Source organism: Cucurbita pepo, chromosome 16 (assembly GCF_057944985.1).
Source record: "Cucurbita pepo subsp. pepo isolate OVF chromosome 16, ASM5794498v1, whole genome shotgun sequence".
Taxonomy (NCBI): Eukaryota; Viridiplantae; Streptophyta; class Magnoliopsida; order Cucurbitales; family Cucurbitaceae; genus Cucurbita; species Cucurbita pepo.
The window spans coordinates 1,195,424-1,211,620 of NC_141813.1; the positions used below are offsets into that span (position 1 = coordinate 1,195,424).

Sequence of the window (16,197 nt, forward strand, 5' to 3'; positions counted from 1 at the left end):
ACACATCAAACCTTGCCTGGAACTAAAAAGAGTTCAAAGTTATGTGACAGTTTTAAGATAGTTCTTAATCATGTTATGCGTGTGATTCCATTGCTAAACCCAACAGTAGGATGACTTACTAAGTATTTCAGAAATACTTAAGCCACGTGCTACCCTTACATTTTTCAAATAAAGATAAAACGTTCCTGCACGAATGATGGTAAATGTTGTAATAATGATGGAAGTCAAGATAAAGTAGTATGCATTTATTTTCATTTAAAAGTTGATAAGAGGTTTATTTCATTTTTTATATTCAAAGACTATTTATTACAAATTTCTTGTTTTGAATTAAATGGTAAGCCCATTTAAATGTTTATTATAAACTTCTGCCTAGTTTGACAAAGCAAATTAAGATTAAATAATTCCCAAAACTTCAAACATTTGAAGTCAAATTGATTTGGGAGTTTTAAGCCATTTATGCACTGGAATTGCATATCCAAACTATTTATAAAGGTTAATAAATACAATAATACATTCAATAATAACAATATTTGTTGACTATGTGTATGACTTTAAGCAGCCTTGATGAATAAAGTCTCATGGTCTTCATACGTGTCCATCTATGTTCATAGACTGTATGTTAGATTTAAAACTATTTCAATGAAATCTTTAAAGATAAATGACGAAGAATTCAAAGTTTGAATTTCATTCATTTTCTTCCATGACTCGATAATCAACTCTTTTATATATCTTCACGCTTCATGTTTGGAGGTATCTGTGTCATTCATATAACATTGAATGGCTATAGCGGCTTCACCTCTTTTTACTTCATCCTATGGTTTAGAAAACATTATTGTTAGTATTGTTCGTTCACATGCTCAAAAATTATGAAACTAATAACATACAAAAATACTATTTTAAAAAAATACCGTTGATGAAGCTAAGTCATTGGTGAGCCAAAAGATCATGGATGAATGTCGAATTATATCAGGATGGTCTACCAAGCATTCCAAAATGTCTTTCATTATTGAGTTTGTGGCAAGGATGTAAGCATGAACGAGAACAAGAGCTCCCAAGGATGTGATCCATGCATTGTCTAAATACTCTTGAAATGAGGTTGGCATCCTATTCCCATGGATCAAAAAACAAAAAAAAAAATTCCATCAATCTATCTCTTGCGAAGTCGAGTTTCTGTCCGAGCTCAGTGTTCTTCAGTGTTCTTCCAGCACCTTCGTACATACTAAATAAACCATTACAATATATTAAGTTCAATGTTTAAAAAAGAATTAGGTGAAAAATAATATAGAATATGACATAAAGATCTCTATGGAAACACTTCCTAGATTATATTTTCTTTTAAAAATACTTTTTTGGACAATTAAAAAATCATTTCAAATTGATAATTAAACTTATTACATAGAGGTATATTTGAGGTCATCTTGATGTGTGGATTGGACAATATTAAAGTCTAACATGGCCAAATCTAACAACACGAGATTTGGTTTGGATTTTCTTCGATATAAATCGATGAACCATCTAACCTCCAATCTTGGCATTCTCGAATGAAGTGGGAGTTCGAGAGCATGCCTTCCCATAGTACAAATTATTTCATCACCACTCGATTTAAAGTATTTTGATAAATTTTGGATGGCAAAATGTCTAGCTTCATCCAATAGGCCATCACCTTCCATTGCTAAAAAGGAAGCCTAAGGATAATATTCCCATATCTTTCTCTTCACAAATACTATTAAAATTTTCTAACTCATCATTAAACTTCTCGAAGAAATTTGCATATAATCAAGGAGAAACATTATTTGATAGAACGGGATATAAGAATGGAATTTGAAAAAGAAATGGGTTACCTTCAGAGATATAATAGTCGTGTTGCCATTAAAATCCTAAAATGAAGAGTGGTGGCATACAAGTTGTTGTTCCACTCCACTCTGGAACTCTTCCTTCATATTCTCTAACATTTGATTTATTTCTATTTGGATGTGGTATGATAGTCCGAGCTTTTGCAGTTGGTCGACTAGCTCCAATTGTCTCAAACTATTTCCATCCAATAATATTTTTTTGTTCAACAACATTTTCACTCTTCTTTTTAGCATATCTCTTCTATTTAAACTATTCTCTCCGTGAAATTAAATAATGACTTTGTTTTGGATAAATAGGTGAAAAATAATTCGAGAAAACATATCATAATATACAAACTAAATTATATCGACACACTATCGTGAATTCACTCGTTAGCGATTCAACAAACTCATGCTTCTAAATAAGAGGTTGGTAATTTGTGTTAGGATCGAAACCAGTTGTTAGCTCTGATACCAATTGTTTGAATCGCTCAATAACGCACACACTCGATCAAGATGAACACAAAGAACAGGAGAGAGAAAATACAAGGAGAAATATTGGCTAAAGGTTTTATATTGATGACTTCGGGTATTGTACAACAACAGAAAATAATGAAGAGAAGTACATTTTGAGAGTCTGACTAATGGGATATATATATGGTTTCAATTTACTAAATATGGCTTCGAAAGATTTAAACCCAGATATAATCTAACAAATATACCCCTATCAAATCTTTACCAAATCTCTCCCATATATATCTCTATCATGTCTTTACGAAATATCTTCCAAATATATCTCTACCAGATCTAGGCATCAGGCTCCATATCCCAATAATCTCCCACTTGGAGACTGATCCAGTCAACCGCAACAATCTCAGACGGCTCCAGTCAACCCCAACAATCTCCTACTTAGAGACGGGTCCAATCAACCCCAACAATCTCCCACTTGGAGACTAATCCAGTCAACCAAAAATTTCATTCTCAATCTGTATCATATCAATTGAGGCTTTGCACAACCTCAATGTTCCAACATCAACACAAAATGTTTGCTGGATTTCTTGCACCCTCTATCTTCTCCAAACACATCACCATCTTCAACTAACCTCGGAGTAAAATGGTATCACCTTCTGTGTTTTGAATGATAGACCGGGTTCCTCGCCAACTGCATGACACTCTAACTATCTACCTGAAGAATCTTCTCGTGGTGCTTCTTGCCTAATTCTTCTAGATAGTCTGTCATCCATATCATCTCCTTTCCAGCTTCAGCTAATGCCACGTACTCAGTCTTAGCAGGTGAAAGAGCAACACATTTCTGAAGCCTAGACATCCCATCATCCATTGCTTGCTCCCACTTAGTTGTATCCTCCAACTGTAGGGCCCCATCAAGGGGCTTTCGTTCCCCTTCATCAGTCACCAACCGATAGTGTAAAGAAGGTACATACTTATCTGGTAATCTGATGGCTCTGGATGATCTTTTCAACACCTGCTCAGGTGTCACTTGCTCGCCTTCCAGTTCTTCAGCAACAGTCTCAGGAGTTTCTTGAGTATCAGCTACAACATCACTAGGTGAATCTTTCAGCAACTCAACCTCAACCTCAACTCCAACTTGCTTCACCTCTGGTTCCTCAGCAAGAGTCTTAGGAGTTTCTTGAGTATTCGCTACAACATCACTATGTGAATCTTTCAGCAACTTAACCTCAACTCCCACTTGCTTCACCTCTGGTTTCTCAGCAACCGTCTCAGGAGTTTCTTGAGTATCTGCTACAACATCACTCTGTGAATCTTTCAGCAACTTAACCTCAACTCCCACTTGCTTCATTATCCCGGTACTTTTCTTCAATTCTCTAACAGTCTTTGTGAAGCTAACTCGTTTCTGTTTGCTCATAACGCAGTTCTCACAAGAACTAATAACAATCTCCGCATCAAATACACCTTGTTCATAGCCGACGGTTTTTCATACATATTTGACAACGCCTTCAACAGGCTTGACGTTGTCTTCTCCTTAATAATGTTGAACGCCACGTTTCTGGATAGCGTCAACCGGATCAGCCCTAAGGCTGTCAATCCTTGAGCTTCCACTGTTTAGTGATCATGGTATTCGGCTTCACCTCCAACAGAGGTTCGTGAAAATCTTTCTGGTACAGATAATCTTCAATCTGCATCTTCCAGAAACCGAAATCGGATCCATCGAACTTCTCAATTCCAATCTTTGAACTTTCCATCTTCACAGATCGTGGTGACTTTCGCCTCGCTCTGATACCAGCTATTAGGATCGATACCAGTTGTTAGCTCTGATACCAATTGTTAGGATCGCTCAACAACGCACACACTCGATCAAGATGAACACAAAGAACAGGAGAGAGAAAATAGAAGGAGAAATATTGGCTAAAGGTTTTATATTGATGACTTCAGATATTGTACAACAACAGAGAATGGAGAGAATACATTTTGAGAGCCTGCATAATCGTATATATATGGTTTCAATTTACTAAATATGGCTTCCAAAGATTTAAAGGAGATATAATCTAACAAATATATCCTTATCAAATCTTTACCAAATGTCTCCCATATATATTTTTATGGTATCTTTACGAAATATCTTCCAAATATATGTTTTCCAGATCTAGGCATCAGGCTCCATATCCCAACAATTTGCAGACCGACGAACATAAGAAGTATTATAAACTTTTGTATCAACAGTCGATCGGTTAATCATTTGGAAAGGAACACAAACGTTAGGATGAGAAGAAATATTTCGTCCGAGGTATGAGTAGAAATGGAGGAAAGAAGAGGAAGATGGAGAAGACGTCATATTGTGAGCAAACAAATCTCTCTCAATTGCTTTATAACACAAAAGTGAAAGAAGTGTATTGCTATTATCTCTCCCAATTCCTTTTATAAATTAATGTTCTCATTTTCAAATAATTAGAAGGAGAAAAACGTGTATTGATATTATCTCCAATCAATTATCCATAAAATTTTACAACAAAATGAAGTCGTGGTCACTACTTCTCCTCCTCATCGGGCAAAGGCAACATGTCATGGTTTTGGAATCTTAATTTATGTGGAAGGGAAAAAACTTGCCTTTAAAATATTTCATAAACGATATCAGACTTAAAAGAACGCTGAACGAACTTAAGGCTACTAAAAAGATATGAGTACCAATATTTTAATATTGGTTCTATGACTTCCATCACGACACCGTGATCCATATATGGGTGTCTTACTTTTATTTGTAAAATAAGAGTAGCACGCTTGAGTACGGTAATAAATACTTAGTAAGTAACTCCATTATTGGAGTCGGAAAATGTAAACACATGCTATATGGTGGGACATATCATTTTAAAACATCATGGCATGTCTTAGGCTGCTTTCCCGTTCAAGTTAAGTTGGATGTGTAGTACTTCTCTACACACAACCCACGCATGCACACATGAGCCCACCAACTAGGCTCGCATGCCTCTAGACCTGACTCGTCGGGTTAGCAATCGCTAATCGGTTGCTCGATACAATGGAGGGATAGGGTCTACATAACATCATAATGAACATAAATGTTCACGTTTTTCATTTATGTTATTATGTTATTAAATTTTAAATAAATTTATGAACATTTAAGTCTATGACAATCTTTAAAGTGAATTATTAAAATAATTTTTTTCTACCTACAAAAGTCGATCTTATTTTAAAAGAAAAAGGAGTTCCTTACAATTTAAGTTCTACAGCAAAATTCTATTTTATTCATTCACATTTTTTAGAACAAATATTATTTGCACCAGATTTCTTTAACGAGTGTAGGACTTTCGAAGTTGGCCTAGTAATAATCAATGTCTACTTCCTCTCAGGCATCCGTGCATCTTTCATCCTTCATGAGATCATTAACAAGACCAAGAAAGTCGACTACTACTAGTTATATGTATTTATAAGCATTGCTTTGTTCATCACTATTTTCCTTGTTTTCGTCCACATTTTAGTCACGCACAAACTCTTCACCATCAAAGTTGACAAAATCGCCTTGACCGCCACCACCTTCAATGACGTTGCTGCTGGATTTTTCTTACATTTTTTGCTATTAAACATAACCCTGCCAAAGGTGAAGGGCAATGGGTCATATTTTCGAGATTTGGATTCATGGTTTTCATGACAATGGTCACTAAATTGGTCATATTTTCGAGATTTGGATTCATGGTTTTCATGACAATGGTCACTAAATCTGAAACAATTTAGTTATTACGGCGCCACAACCATCCCCGCCGCCAACAACTCCTCACATATCCTTAATCAACTTAGTTCTTCGATAAGACAGAAGAAAGAGACTAATGTTACTTTTTTTATGTTTCTTTTAGTAAGAGAAACGAGCATTTGTTTTTAACTTCTTGTTGAATAATACTTTTGAAGAGTACCATTCATGAAATTTTAATCAGCTGGGTAGCTGTGTTGCACTGTGACCCACTACAAAAGGGTACTACTAACCATTGCTTGAAAGAGATATGTTTTGGTTTTATTTTCAACAACAATGCTTTTCAAAAAGAAATAAACGTGTGTCTGGATAAGTGGAGAAAAAAAATTGCATCAATTTTAACCATTTTAATTTCATCCATTTAAATTTAAAACTTAAATTAGTTGGACCATTTATACCATCCATAAAATTTTTATTTCAATTTTTCATTAGAACCATTTACGACATGCTTAAACCCATCTGCTACTCTATGATATACACTTCTTTGTTATATTTTTTTTAAAATAATATTGTGAGTAGAAACGAATATTATTTGCATTATAAATTTCTTCGATGGAGTACTTTCATTCTCGAATTAGTCGTCAATATTGGTTTGTTGTTCTTTTTATTTCTCATTAGTCTTAAGTTGGATTTGTGCTTCATCTAATGCAGTTGATTGTAGGTCATTCAAAATAAACCTTATCATAATCTTTATCTTCTTTTTCTCTCGCTTTGAGGTCACCTTCATCAATCGTAATATTGTTGACGGGGCAAACAAGGTCAACTACGTCTAATTCATTGTATTAATGGGCGTTACTTTGTCCATTACTGCTTTCCTTTGTTCTTGTCTCAAAATTCTCATAATAAGTAAAATCAACATGGCTGCTACTGTCTTCAACGAATCGCCCCTAGATCTTCCTCAAACTTTTTATTGTTTGTGGTAACAAAACTGAAGGCCACGAGGAACGCAAGAATTTTTTATTATTTATTCTAGTGAACCATTGGCTTTGAGCATGTATCTATCACAGTGACCCACATGGCTTTTTGCATGTGTAAACCTTTTTAACAATGATTAATACATAAATTTAGATGAAAATTTTGTAAGTGGCTTGGAATGGTGTGACGATGATGGTTTTAGTCTCGACTATTGTTTCATATCACTGCAACATTGTTCTAAGTCTTTTTTTTTTTTCTAGTACAACATTCTAACTAAATATCTACTCCAAAAACAAATAGTTCAAAGTAATATTACAATTTTTAAAACGAATAAGTGTATTTAAGAAACAAATGTCAAAGTTTAGGACTATTTTTTTAGAATGTATACCTTGAAATTATAAAATATGTTATACTATGACACATTATTAATCAAGATCCAACCAGAAGATGTAGTTTTAAAAATGATTCTATGATTCATCACTACTTTAAAAAATAAATTATCTTTTTACCAAAAAAAAAGGAAAGAGACTAGGTAAAAAACAATTAGATAGAGGAATCCACCAATAGATACCCATTGCTTCAACCATTGCTTCAACCAATGTGTTATAAATAACCAAAGTGATTTTGAAGATAGGTTGGTTAAGAAAAACTTGAAAGAATGAAAAGTTATTAGTTACAGAAATAAGGTCATCTTTTTTGTTTTGTTTTTGTTTTCTGTGTCTCAATCATAAGAATTTCAAACTTAAAGCATAATTTGTTTTGAGTCATTTATATTGGGTGGCCTCCGAGTTATTTTCCTAGGAAACATGTGGGTTAGAAAAAAGTATTCGGAAAGAACTCGTATTAGATTGTGGGGATAGTTTTCACTCTTATATGTGAGGGGAAGTAACGTGATCATGTCGTAGGAGAATATCGTGACCAACCTGTGCCGATTTTAGATTCCGAATCATGAATATGATTAATTACAATAGGTTTGGTTTTATTTGCAATTGGGGGAGACTGAAGGTAAGAACAATGCTTTCCATAATGATATTAACTAAAAATAAGTCATATATCAATGATTATGTACTCTTTTTTTTAGATTGACACGTTCTCATTAAAAAAAAGACAAAATTGGCCAATGTTCTTTTTATGTGGTCCACGTTGTTGGACAAGAGTACCACACATGTATTTATTGTCCTCGATCAAATAGCTGTACACGATTTTTTTTTTTCGTTGTTTGCCTAATATTATGTTTTAATTAAACGTTTTATTTTTATGACTTTAATTTCACTTTGTGAGTAAATAAGCTCGACTTGTTCAAAGGGGGAGAAACCAAAAGTAAAATCTTAAGACTTTGGGCTCAAAGTGGATAATATCGTAACATTGTAGAGGTTCATGATTCTTAAAAAAATTTCAATGCATGACTGCCACATTCCATGATTCCAACGGGATGTTTAATATTTCGTTTTTAACAAGTCGAGTTTATTTACTCACAAGATGAAATTGAAGTCTTAAAAACAAAACGTTAAACATAATACTATGCAAACAGCGAACAAAAGAAATTGTGTACAACTCTACTATGGAGAACAATAAATACATTTATGGTACTCTTTGCCCAACAACTTGGACCACATAAAAAGGGCATTGGCCAATTTTGTCTCGTCTTTTTTATGTTCATAATGAACGTGTCAATCTAAAAAAAAAAAAGTACATAATCATTGATATATGACTTATTTTTAGTTAATATCATTATGGAAAGCATTGTTCTTACCTTCCGTCTCCCCCCCTTGCAAATAAAACCAAACATATTGTAATTATTCATATTCATGATTCAGAATCTAAAATCAGTATAGGATGGTCACGATATTCTCCTACAACATGGTCACGTTACTTACTCCTCGCATATAAAAGTAAAAACTATCCCAAAATCTAACACGAGTTTTTTCAGGATGCTTTGTTCTTACCCACATATTTCTTAGGAAATAGCCCGGGGAGGGTGACCCAATATAAATCACTCAAAATAAAGCATGCTTTAACTTTGAAATTTTTATGATTTAAACAAATAATAACTTTCAATTTTTTTAAGTTTTTCTCAACCAATCTATCTTCAAGATAGCTTTCCTTAGGGTGTGGCGTCACCTTTATTTATATACTCATTTGTTCAAGCAATGAGTATCTATGGGTGGATTCCTCTATCTAATTATTCGTAACATAGTCTCTTTCTTTTTTGGTAAAAATATAATTTTTTTTTTTTTTAAAGTGGTGATGAATCCATAGAATCATTTTTAATATAACATGTTTTATAATTTTAAGGTACATTATAAAAAAAATATAAATACACTTATTCATTTTAAAATTGTAACATAGATATTTAGTTAGAATGTTGTAAAATAAAAAAAAAAAAACAAAAAAAAAAAAAATGTAACATTAGTCTCTTTCTTCTTTGTCTAATCTAAGAACTAAGTTGAGTAGGGATATGTGAGTAGTTGGTGGCGGGGATGACTGTGGCGCCGTAATAACTAAATTGTTTCAGATTTGGTGACCATTGTCATGAAAACCTTGAATCTAGATCTCGAAAATATGACCCATTGCCCTTCACCTTTGGCATGGTTATGTTTAATAGCGACAAATGTAAGAAAGATCCAGCAGCAATATCATTGAAGGTGGTGGCGGTCATGTCGATTTTGTCAACTTTGATGGTGAAGAGTTTGTGCGCGACTAAAATGTGAGCGAAAACACGGAAAATAGCGATGGACAAAGCAATGCTCATAAATACATATAACTAGTAGTAGCCGACTTTCTTGGTCTCGAAAACAAGGAAAATAGCGATGCACGGCTGCCAGAGAGGAAGGAGACATTGATTATTACTAGGGCAACTTCGAAAATCCTACCCTCGTTAAAGAAATCTGGTGCAAATAATATTTGTTCTAAAAAATGTGAATGTAATAAAATAGAATTTTGGTGTAGAACTTTAATTGTAACAACCCTCCTTTTTCTTTTAAAATAAGATCACTACTACATGCATGTCATGACTTGTGTACGTAGAAAAAAATCATTTTAATAATTCACTTTAAAGATTGTCATAGACTTAAATGTTCATAAATTCATTTGAAATTTAGTAACATAATAACATAGAATATTGAGTGTTCTTCATGATGTTATGTAGACCCTATCCCTCCATTGTATCCATCAACCGGTTAGCTAGTGCTAGCCCGATGAGTCATGCCTAGGGGTATGTGAGCTTGCTTAGTGGGCTCATGTGCGCATGTGTGGATTGTGTGTAGTGAAATACTACACATCCAACCTTCCTTGAACTGGAAAGTAGCCCAAGGCATGCCATGATGTTTTAAAATGATTTGTTCAACCCTATAGGATTTATTTAAATTTTCCAACCTCAATAATGAAGTTACTTACTAAGTATTTATTACAGTATTCAAGCGTGCTACTCTTATTTTTCAAGTAAAAGTAAGACACTCGTGTATGAATGACGGCGTCGCGATAGAAGCCATAAAACCAATATTTGAATATTCTTACTCTTAAAAGAGTAGCCTTAAGTTAGTTCAGCTTTGATTTAACTCTAGAGTATCTTTTATGAAATATTTTAAATGAAAGGTTTTCAAAAATTAATATTCCAAAATCATGACATGTAGCGTTTACCTGATAATAAGGTTTATGCGGGGGAGAGTACGGAGGAGGAGAATTATCGATTGGAGATAACAACCATACACGTTTTTCTCCTAATTATTTCAAAATGAGAACATTAATTTATAAAAGGAATTGAGAGACATTTGTTTGCTCACAATATGACAATGGGTCTTCTCATTCTTCCTCTTCTTTCCTCCATCTCTACGCTTACCTCCCCACGAAATCTTTCTTTCTCATTCTAATAAGCTTATCTCCCCACGAAATCTTTTTTCTTATCCTAACGTTTATGTTTCTTTCCAAATGATTAAGCGATCGACTATCGATACAAAAGTTTATAATACTTTTGTTGTTCGGCGGTCTGCAAGTTACCAACCTCCTATCTGGAAGCATGAATTTGTTGAATCGCTAACGAGTGAATTCACGGTAATGTGTCGCTATAATTTAGTTTGAATATTATGAATATGTTTTCTCCAATTATTTTTCACCTATGCTAAAAAGAAGAGTGAAGAACAAAAAATTATTATTGGATGGAGATAGTTTAAGACAATTGGAGCTAGTCGGCCAACTACAAAGGCTCGACTGTCATACCACTTCCAAATAGAAATAAATCAAGTGTTAGAGAATATGAATGAAGAGTTCCAGAGTGGAAAGGATTTAGAGTGGAACAACAACTTATATGCCACGGCTCTTCATTTTAGGATTTTAAGGCAACACGGCTATTATATCTCCGAAGGTAACCCATTTCTTTTTCAAATTCCATTTTGTTGTTTTTTTTTTTTTTTTCTTTTTTATATTTCGTTCTCTCAAATAATGTTTCTCATGGATCATATGTAGAGGTCTTCAAGAAGTTTAATGATGAGTTAGAAAGTTCTAATAGTATTTGTGAAGAGAAAGTTAAAGGAATATTATCCTTATATGAAGCTTCCTTTTTAGCAATGGAAGGTGAAGGCTTTTTGGATGAAGCGAGACATTTTGCCATCCAATATCTATCCAAATACCTTATATCTAGTGGTGATGAAATAAATTGTACTATGGTAAGGCATGCTCTTGAACTCCCACTTCATTGGAGAATGTCAAGATTGGAGGTTAGATGGTTCATCGACTTGTATGGAAGAAAACTCGAACCGAATCTTGAGTTGTTAGATTTGGTCATGTTAGACTTCAATATTGTCCAATCCACACATCAAGATGACCTGAAATATGTCTCTAGGTAATAAGTTTAATTATCAATTATGATTTTTTTTAAATTGTGAAAAAAAAATTTTTTAAAAGAAAATATAATCTAGGAAGTCTTTTATATTTGATATTATTTTTCACCTAATTCTTGTTTAAAAATTGAACCTAATGTATTGTATTGGTTTATTTGGTATATACGAAGGTGGTGGAAGAGCGTTGAGCTCGGACAAAAACTCGATTTTGCAAGAGAGATTGATGACAAATTTCTTTTGGTCGGTGGGAATGGGATGCAAACCTCATCTCGGATATCTTAGAAGAATGTCTACAAAAATTACTTCATTAATAACAATAATTGACGATGTTTATGACGTGTATGGAACTTTGAATGAACTTGAACTCTTCACCGATGCTGTCTAGAGGTAACTTCTACCCACTAAATCGAACCAAATTTAACAACAACAACAAAAAAAAAAAAAAAAAAAAAAAAAAATTACCAAGACAAATAATTGGTGTTCAAAGTTGTCGTAATTAATAAATGAAGGTTTTATTCAACAAATGATTATATGTTGATACTCTTAGATGGGATATTGGCGCAATTGATGCATTGCCTAACTACATGAAGATATGTTTTATTGCTCTCCACAACACAATCAACGATGTGGCTTTCGATGTTGTTAAGAATCATGGAGTTAATGTCATTCGATTAAATTTTATGCTAAATGAAAAATTCTGTTAGATAATTTTATGATACCGTAACTCCTTCGACATTTAAAATGTTGTAGTGGATAGATTTATGCAAAACGTTCTTGATAGAGGCAAGATGGCACTACACCAATTATAAGCCAACATTCCAAGAGTATTTAGACAATGCATGGATTTCAGTATCGGGATCTCTTCTTCTCGTTCATGCTTACATCTTTGCCACAAACTCAATAATAAAAGAGGATTTGGAATACTTGGAAGACTATCCTGATATTATTCGACATTCATCCATGATCTTTTGTCTCACCAATGACTTAGCTTCATCATCGGTATTTCTTTTAAAATAAAATTCTTCATGCTATTAATTTCCTAATTTTCGATCATGTAGACGAATAACACTAATTATGACAATTTTCTAATTCATAGGATGAAGCAGAGAGAGGTGAAGTTGCTAAGTCTCTCGAATGTTACATGAATGACACAGGTACCTCTGAACATGAAGCACGAAGATATATAAAGGATTTGATTATCGAGTCGTGGAAGAAATTGAATAAAATTCAAATGTTGAATTATTCACCAATCATCTCTCAAGATTTCATTAAAATGGCTTTAAATGTCGCTAGAATTTTTCATACAGTCTACCAACATAGAGATGGACATACTGTGGAAGATCAAGAGACCAAAGATCGTGTCTCTTCTTTATTCATCAAGCCTACATAGATTCATACACATTGACAACAAATATTATATATTGTTTAATGAAGGGTTGTTTGGTAAATTTATGGAGAGTAAATATTATGGAATTTGATTTAAAGATATCTGTGGAATAGTTAGGGAATGTATTTATTATACCGACTGTTAATAATTTTTTTCTTTTTAAGCTTGATTTTTTAGATTTTATCAACGATGGGTGAATTACAAGATGAGGTACATAGAAAAACTTTAGGAACTTGAAAACAATATAAAACAAAATAATAAAAAATTTATTAAAAAAACCTTATACCATTAGTTTTACTTTGAATCAAGTTCTACTTTTAGTTTCTATGAAAGGTCTCGTACAATTAGAAATTGTGTTCCTTATAAACTCGTGATTTTTTTAAGCTGTCGGACAAAGTACATCATTTGTTCGATGCTCAAGTCACCTTTGACTTTATCTTCGAGGCTCACAATTTTTTTGTTCGACACTTGAGGATTCTATTGACATGGCTAAAGTAAGGACATGACTTTGATACCATATTACAAATCACGAACTACACAATGGTATGATATTGTCTACTTTGAGCATAAATTCTTATGGCTTTACTATTAGTTTTCCAAAAGGCCTTAATAGAGATGACGTTCCTTACTTATAAACCCATGATCTTCCTCCTAATTAGACAATAACGTGCTACTCCTCTCAATAATCCTCATCCGCCTCCTGTCTAAATATCCTTTATAATCTAAATCCGCATAATTGTATAGTTTGTAAGCTGATTGAGTTTGTTTGTAAACAGTCTATAGCATCCTTAGAAGTAGTTAGACACCTTGGTATCGACATAGTTGCTTCCGAGTACCTTTTTCTACGGTTAGTCATATGCAGACGACTAAAACTAATAAGCATAAGACACAAGACAAATGTTATGGTGGATTTGAAATAGAGCCTTAAAATCAAACAAATGAAGCTGAAAATTTCTAGGTATGAGTGTATTTTTTCTTTTTTTTTTCAAAATTCTCCATCCAAAGTATACCTCATGAGCTCGCTTTTATCCCTTAAATCACAAAATTTGAACCACTGACCGTTACACAGTGATGTAGAAATGAGAAAAATGCGTAAAATTTAAAATCTTGAAATTCATGTAATTTGAAATTTGATTAAAATAATAATGATTTTTTTTTTTTTTATAAATAAATAAGAAACTACCACTAAAATACAACACTAGGAGATCAAACTATTTAAAATACATGAAATACAGGACTTAAAGGTGAGTACAAAGGCACTTGAGACTCTTTATTGCCAACTGCCCACGTGTACCTCCACCTCGACCGCTACGCCAAACTCCACCCGAAAAGAAAGTTATCGTAGCTGAAATGAGTATATAAAATATAGTTAGTAACAATTTTGCTAATAGTTCATATTTCGTTGTTAAGTCTTATTGATGTTGTTCATACGTTCGGTATCTTATTCTCTTTTGGGGATTCGTTCCCCCATATAGGCTCTTCCTAGACTACACCCTAGGTTTTCTCATTCTACTTTCTCTTGGTTCTTTGCCCTATCTGGACCTCCAGCCCTCGTAATATTCTTAAGTTCTTTAGGTCTCCTGGTTAGTCGTTTCTGCTAGTCTCTCATCATCATGATCATATCTCAAAGTCTTCGAGGCGCGACCTCAGTATAAATCCCATAGGGTTCAACCATGTCAAGCCTCGACCAAATCTAAGGTGCAACTGTGGACCTCTACCGCTCGGGACAAGTTCACAAAAAGAAAGCTAACTGGCAAACTTTCTAATATTGCCTACAGGGCACAAATCATGTATCATAAAATCATATACCAGTTCTATTGTTATCCGAACTCTTGACAAGTGAGTTAGGTTTACGAACCATACATGTAGGGATTGTTTAAGACCATATAACGCCTTCTTCAATTTGTATACCTTGTACTCTTTATCTTTTTTCTCATGACCTTGTGGTTGCTCAACAAACACTACTTCTTTTAATTCTCCATATAAAAAAAAAAAAAAAAAAAAAAAAAATTCACGTCAAGCTGATACATGTTCCAACCATTCTAAACTGTTAAATCAATTATCATTCGAATAGTATTTCACCTAGCCACATGTGTAAACACCTTTATATAGTCTACACCATGTTGTTGTGCATATCCTTTTGCCACTAGCCTAGCCTTATACTTGTCAACTTCGTCATTTTCGTTGAGTTTGGTTTTGAAAACACACTTTACTTCAATCTTCTTATTTCATTAGGCAAATCTGTCAACTCTCAAGTCTCATTTCTTTCAATGGCTTCTATCTCCAAGTCCATTGCATCTCTCCATTTTGAACTTTGAACAACTTCTTCAAAGATAATCGGATTTGTAGTTGAGGTTAATAGAACTAAATTGTTGTGTTCCGCTTCTTCAGAAAATTCAACACCCCTCACATAATCTTCAATCCATAATGGTGCTCTTCTGTTCCTCACTTCTAATGTGCTTTATTCACATGTTGAAGAACTTGATTCACATTACTCACGGGAAGATACATTGACTTCTCCTTCTTTTTCTACTACAACCTCTTTTTCAAATTCTTCCTCACTTTGGTTAGATCCGCTTCCTTCAATATTACTATATTATCATTCGAGAGTACCAAATCTAGCTTCTTCATTACTTTTCCCCAATCCCTAACACTTATTTTCTTCAAAAAAAAAATTACATCTCTTATCACAACTATCTTCTTGGACATCAGATCATAGAGTCTATATGCTTTTGACTCTTCCTTGTTGTTTTTCGACAATCGGCAAGGATAATCGGCAAGAGAAATCCTTTTCGGTGAGAGGAAATCGTTTGACGGGAAGTTGTTGGAAGAAAATAAAAATGCAAAAAACAACCGAGAGAGAGAGAGTTGCTGAAGACTTTTGCTTGAAATGAGGTGGTGAAATCTTTCTGAACACATTTACCTATTTAAATATCTAACTATCCTAAAAATGGCCCGAGGGTGGCCAACTAGATGTGTGTCACTCCCTAC

The 16,197-nt window shown here is 33.7% G+C and overlaps 2 pseudogenes; one reads left to right on the forward strand and one right to left on the reverse strand.

Moving 5' to 3' along the window:
* Positions 1–731: 731 nt before the first annotated feature.
* LOC147787709 (myrcene synthase, chloroplastic-like) lies at positions 732–2,087 on the reverse strand (annotated as a pseudogene).
* A 9,009-nt stretch (positions 2,088–11,096) lies between these two features.
* On the forward strand, positions 11,097–13,209 carry LOC111777719 (myrcene synthase, chloroplastic-like; annotated as a pseudogene).
* The last annotated feature ends 2,988 nt before the right edge of the window (positions 13,210–16,197 follow it).